We start from the raw sequence: 6,280 nt of genomic DNA, 5'->3' as shown, positions 1-6,280 counted from the left end.
CTCAACACTACTGGGTTGTTTCAACCCATGTTTGGGTCAGATATGTACAAACCCAATCGTCGGTTTACATTTTTTAATGTCATTTTTAAACCCAACGGTTCACTCTAAAAATGCTGGGTTAAAAAGTTGGGTTGAAAATGAATAAACCCAGAAATTGGGTTGTTTTAACCCAACAGCTGGGTTAACCTGTTGGGTAGTTTTATTTAACTCAACTATTGTTTAAAAATGACTGTATTGCTTGCTTAAAATGAACATAAAATATGTTGGAAATTAACATTTATTAATAAGTTTAATGAATAATTAAACAATAAACATTTATTAAATTGCTTATTAATAAATGTTCACCTTTTGATTATTATTGTTTCCTCTAGTAATTATGTGTCTGGTTTTTAATTTCTAACATATTTTGGGTTCATTTTAAGCCAGACATATAGTCATTTTTAAACAATAGTTGGGTTAAATAAAACTACCCGGCATGTTGGGCAAACTTTTAACCCATCCACTGGGTTAAAACAACCAATTCGCTGAGTTTTACCATTTTCAACCCAACTTGGCTTGTTTTTAACCCAGCATTTTTTAGAGTGTACATTTTTCTTTTAAATTTCCATGAAAAAACAAGCTAAACTTCATCTTTGTCCTCTGTTTTATTTTGCAGGCGCTCATCAAAAATTTAGTTTGTCGAAGGAACACGCTCTGACCGTGTGGTAAAGCGTTTGTAAAATGATTTACAGCACACAGCGTTTAACGCTCTTGAGAGAGTGGATTCCTAAAATACTAAACGCCGAACTGAGTTGTTTTGATAAATATTTGATGTCTCATTTATCAATGAGTTAGCAGGTGATTTATTCAATACCACAAGTGATATTGAATAAACACTCCGACAGGCGTTTATCGATGAACCGCTTCAAAAAAACACGCATGCAGAATTGAACTGAATTGACTTCAGCCTCACATAAAAGATGGACGAACTTACAATATCAACAGCAGAAGAGAATGAATCTTGTTTTATTTTTCTCTGAGTGTGTGTGTGTGTGTGTGTGTGTGAGGAATCCTCTGCGCCTGCATTATTTGAGTCCATTAAAGCTCTTCTACCTTCCCAAGGATTTGATTTCTGTCCCATAACCAGCGACTGTGACTGGGCATCGAGTCGGCTCTTTAAGACCAGACCCCCAGATCGATGGCGCTAGCTTTACCAGGGCGCTAACAGCCTCCGCAGTGTCTCCGTTAGATCCACAGGTTTGCACAGGGAAACAAGGGCCGACTCTGACCCGGTCGAGGGTCCTTAAGGGCCCTCCTGAAGAGAGGAGGAGCGATGGGGAAGGAAATTGCTAGTTGCTTATGAGTGAGTACACGTGATTATTATGGAGTTGTGAGTGTGTGAATGAACGGCCGTCAGTGTGTGTGTGTGTGTGTGTGTGTGGCGGGGTGTGACTGGCCAGTAAATTGAGATGGTTAATCTCAGATGAGGAGAGTGTATTGGTCCTTCAGACAGACATGTGAGGGCCACTCCACACGGCTGCCCATTTAAGAGCCCGCTTACAAGAGCCCGTCCGTGCGTGTCTTTGAAGAGCTCGACCTTATGTCTGCAATTCACCCCTTTTATACACACACACACAATTCTGTCTGCACTGCAGCGTTTCATTGCTGAATTTTCCCAAATGATTCAATGGAAACGATGCACTCTTCTCAAGAGAAAAATATCATTAAAAGGCTTCAGCAGCATCAATTAATCAGGCTTTACAAAAACTACTTTAAGTAATGGCATGGTGCCCTGTTTCTAAGTCAGGGGTTTTCATACCGGGGTCTGGGGACTCTCTGGGGCCACAAGTAAGTGCTAAGGGGTCCGTGGATGTGTTTAGAGAAAAAAAGTGTAAAAATAAATACAACAGATTAAAATTAATAAATAATAAAAAGAAGATTAAATTAATAAAAGACAATTTAAACAAATATGATATAAATAAAATAAGTATTAGATTAAAATAAAACTTTTATATTAATACATGATTAAAATATAATAAAAATAGATTAAAATTAATTATAAAATTAAGTAGATTAAAATTAATAAATAAAACATTAAAATAAATAAATAAGTGATTAAATATTAGATATAAATAAATATTAGATTTAAAAGATATAATAAAATAAATAATAAAAAGATTAAAATTCATTATAAAATTAAATAAAAATATAAAATAAATAATAAAAAGATTAAAAAACAGATTAAACTAATTTAATATACAAAACAAGTATTAGATTAAAATAAAAATTATATTAATGAATGAAATATAATAAAAATCTATGAAAATTATAAAAGTTAAATGAAAAAATAGTAAATTAAAATTAATAAATAATAAAAAGATTCAAATAAATAAAAAAAAACCTTTGATATAAATAAATATTAGATTTTAAAAATAAATAAATAAATAAAATAAACAATAAAAAGATTAAAATGAACAATAAAATATAATGGAAAAAAATAAATTAAATCAAATATTAAAATAAAACCATATATATATATATATATATATATATATATATATATATATATATATATATATATATATATATATATATATATATATATATATATACACATACACTGCCCTCCAAAAGTTTGGAAATGCCCTATAAAAGTGGGGCGTTTATATAATAAAAACATATTTTTATTATATAAACAGTTTATGCATAGAAAAAACAATTAATTTTCGATTCATCAAAATATCCAGCATTAGCAGCTATCTGACCAAAACTGGGTTCTGATTGGTTCATTGTATTCTAAACTTAATTGTCAATCAATTGTTGAAGCTATTAAGGTGTGCTGACCCAAAGATCTTTCACAAACCTGGGCCAAGTTTAATCCAGTAACAGCATCACAGCTGGCAAAGGGGCGTGTCTGACTTTGACATGAATATATTGACATTATTATGGAATCAAAATGAAAATGATTATTGCTGGTCTTCAATGATAATGTCAAGTTACTGTAATGTATTTGCACCAAAAAATGATCAGGATTTATGCTGATATCGTCCAAAACCACACTTTACCAGGGGTGTTTCCAAACTTTTGGAGGGAAGTGTATGTATATATATATATATATATATAATTTTAGATCATATATGAGGGTCTGTGACATCTAAAAGAGTGAAAGCCCCTGACATAAGTCATGTAATAATCTTCACTATTCATCAATCAATGATGTGGATGTTGTTTTTTTAATGTGTGGAAATTAATGATCTTAGAAATCTGGGAATATCAGTGAGTTTTAAACTTATTTCTTGGTCTAAGAAGTTGCATTACAGTAACTTTTATCACGGGGTGGTTGTTAATATCACAACAAAACTTAAACATATAATATATTCAGGATGTCCTGATAGAGCTAAAGCTTTCTTGTAGGGTTTGTGATGATCATAATTAGCTTTATAGTTTATCATAAGTCAGTACTGAGTATAAGTGTGTTGTGTGTCTATATGTAACCTTGTTGTGGTCTAGTTTTGGGACTAGTTCTGTAGTGTTTATTGATTTGCCAGTGTGGTTATGCAGCTACAGGAGGAATATGATTTAATAAAACATCTCTCCCCTCATTCTCATGAACAATTAATTCACATGAACTAGTCGAAGAAACAAGATATGTGTACATAAACAGACACACACACACACACACACTGCAGCAGGAAGGAGAATGCCATCACACACACACTCAGATGTGGTTTACTGAGTAATACATATAAAAATGCTTTTAAATGAAACATGAAACGTCAGCAGAGAACCTGTCTGTCTGTCTGTCTGTCTGCAGTGAGAGCGAATGAAAGTGTGTGAACGCGAGCGAGACGGTCAGAACGAGACAGACCCGACGGTCTTCCTGTTTCTCTGTGCTGTGCTCTTAATGCTGCATGTTTAATTAGCAGAGGGAGTGTGAGAAAAAGTGGGCAGACAGTCTGTGTGTGTGTGTGTGTGTGTGTGTGTGTGTGTGTGTGTGTGTGTGTGTGTGTGTGTGTGTGTGTGTGGCTGGAGTCTCCATTAGTGAGCAGTCAGACCTGTTGTCTCCTGCATTACTGCTAATGGAGGCTCTGCTGACAGGAAAGGTGGTTTCCTTTCATGCAAAAGGGCGTCACCAGTGTGTGTGTGTGTGTGTGTGTGTGTGTGTGTGTGTGTGTGTGTGTGTGTGTGTGTGTGTGTGTGTGTGTGTGTGTGTGTGGAGGTACGCAGGACTGGGCCGTTTATCAGTTTATTAACTACAATTATTTTAAATTTAATCAATTGTAAAGTGCTTTATTGGCATGATTTGTTTTGCTCACAGTATTGGCACAGCATCAACAACATCATAAAACATGACAAAAACAACAGAATTATATAAAATAATAACTTGATTTGATTATGTTTGTCTGTACAAAAGTTGCCAGGGTTATTATCGTTAACTGAAACCATAAAAAACATTTTAATTAGCCTACTATTGTTACATATTTTATATAAAACAAAGATATTACGTATTATACTTATATAATAATTGCAATCCTAATAATAGTCATAATAATATTAATTTATTAATATATTAATATCATTATTATTGTTGTTGATATTATTCACAAATAAATGCATTCCAGTTAATGCTAAGGTTTATTCTTATAATAATAACTATAAATGTGTTATTATTATTTTTAAATGTGTTATATATTATTATTATTATTATTATTATTATTATTATTATTAAAATAATGAATGAATGAATTAAGTAATAAATACATCCCATGGTTTATTCTTATAATAATAATAGTAATAATAATAATAATAATAATAATAATAATAATAAAAGTTTTGTTGTTGTTAAAATAATAAATATTTAAAATAATAAATACATTCCAGATATTGCTCAGGTTTATTCTTATAATAATAATAACTATAATCTTACTATTATTATTATTATTATTATTATTATTGTTATTATTATTATTATTATTAAAGAATGAATGAATAAAGTAATAAAGTAATAAATGCATTCCAGATATTGTTATGGTTCATTCTTATAATAGTAATAATAATAATAACGATTATTTTTGTTTTTGTTGTTAAAATAAAAAATTCCAGAAATTGCTATGGTTTATTTTTTTAAATAATAACTATAGTCTTATTATTTTTTATTAAAAGAATAAATAAATAAATAAAGTAATAAATACATTCCACATATTGCTAAGGTTTATTCTTAAAATAATCATAACTATATTATTATTATTATTATTATTATTATTATTATTATTATTATTAGAATGAATGAATAAATAAATAAAGTAATAAATGCATTCCAGATATTGTTATGGTTCATTCTTATAATAGTAATAATAATAATAAATATTATTTTTGTTTTTGTTGTTAAAATAATAAATAAATAATAAATAAATTCCAGGTATTGCTATGTTTATTCTCTCATTATTTTGTATTAAAAGAATTAATAATTAAATAATAAAATAATAGTAACAAATAATAATAATAACTATTATAGTTGTTGTTTTTGTTAAAAAAATATCTAAAATATAAATGCATTCCAGATATTATTCTAATAATAATAAAACAATAAATAATAAATTAATTTCATTCTCTTAATAGTAAATAAATTTAATAAATAAAATAATAATAAATGTGTAAAGCTGTTATCTTTGTACACAACTGAATTCGGAATCACATGCTAGAGTAGTTCTTTTACTATTTTTGTCATATTTAGATGGCAATAACAATAAGAAAGTTAGAAAGTATTCACGTGATTCCAAATTCAGCAACTATTTGCTCTTAGGCAGTTAGTCGGGCAGCTCTGGTTGGGGTCCTGAGGGGGAGATGGTCTTCAGAAACAACAGACCGGGATCAAGTGGTGCTGTCATTTCCCATCGCATCAGTGTGTGTGTGTGTGTGTGAGACACTTTTGAGCTACAGCTGCTATCAGTCACATCACATTTCTGTGCTCCAGTAGTCATGGGCACACATGACCTTGAGTGCACCCTGTCTCACACACTGCCCGTCTCTCTCTCTCTCAGACGCCGGCTCTGTCTGTCTCCTCTGAGCTGTCTCTGGTCCTCCTTGACCCGGTGTAAGGTTGAGTCCATTTACTGCATGTCACCATCAGTCGGCGTCTTGGCTTAAAAATGGAGCAGTCCGACCATGAGCTGTGAGTATTAGCCGATCAATATGCATGACACACACACACACACACACACACACACACACACACACACACACACACACACACACACACACACACACACAGATGAAGGATATTATTAACACATCTTTAAAC

General features: G+C 31.1%; 1 long non-coding RNA gene across 1 annotated transcript in view; it reads left to right on the top strand.

Moving 5' to 3' along the window:
* The first annotated feature begins 482 nt into the window (after positions 1 to 482).
* Positions 483 to 6,280, top strand: part of LOC125253414 — a 13,780-nt gene continuing 7,982 nt past the window's right edge. The window contains exons 1-2 of the long non-coding RNA XR_007181439.1: positions 483 to 1,342; positions 6,021 to 6,151. This is a non-coding gene — a long non-coding RNA (uncharacterized LOC125253414). The remainder of the gene's footprint in view (positions 1,343 to 6,020; positions 6,152 to 6,280) is intronic.

Source organism: Megalobrama amblycephala, linkage group LG18, assembly GCF_018812025.1.
Source record: "Megalobrama amblycephala isolate DHTTF-2021 linkage group LG18, ASM1881202v1, whole genome shotgun sequence".
Taxonomy (NCBI): Eukaryota; Metazoa; Chordata; class Actinopteri; order Cypriniformes; family Xenocyprididae; genus Megalobrama; species Megalobrama amblycephala.
Note: the sequence above shows the minus strand (reverse complement) of the source record. Positions and strands in the feature narration are given on the sequence as shown.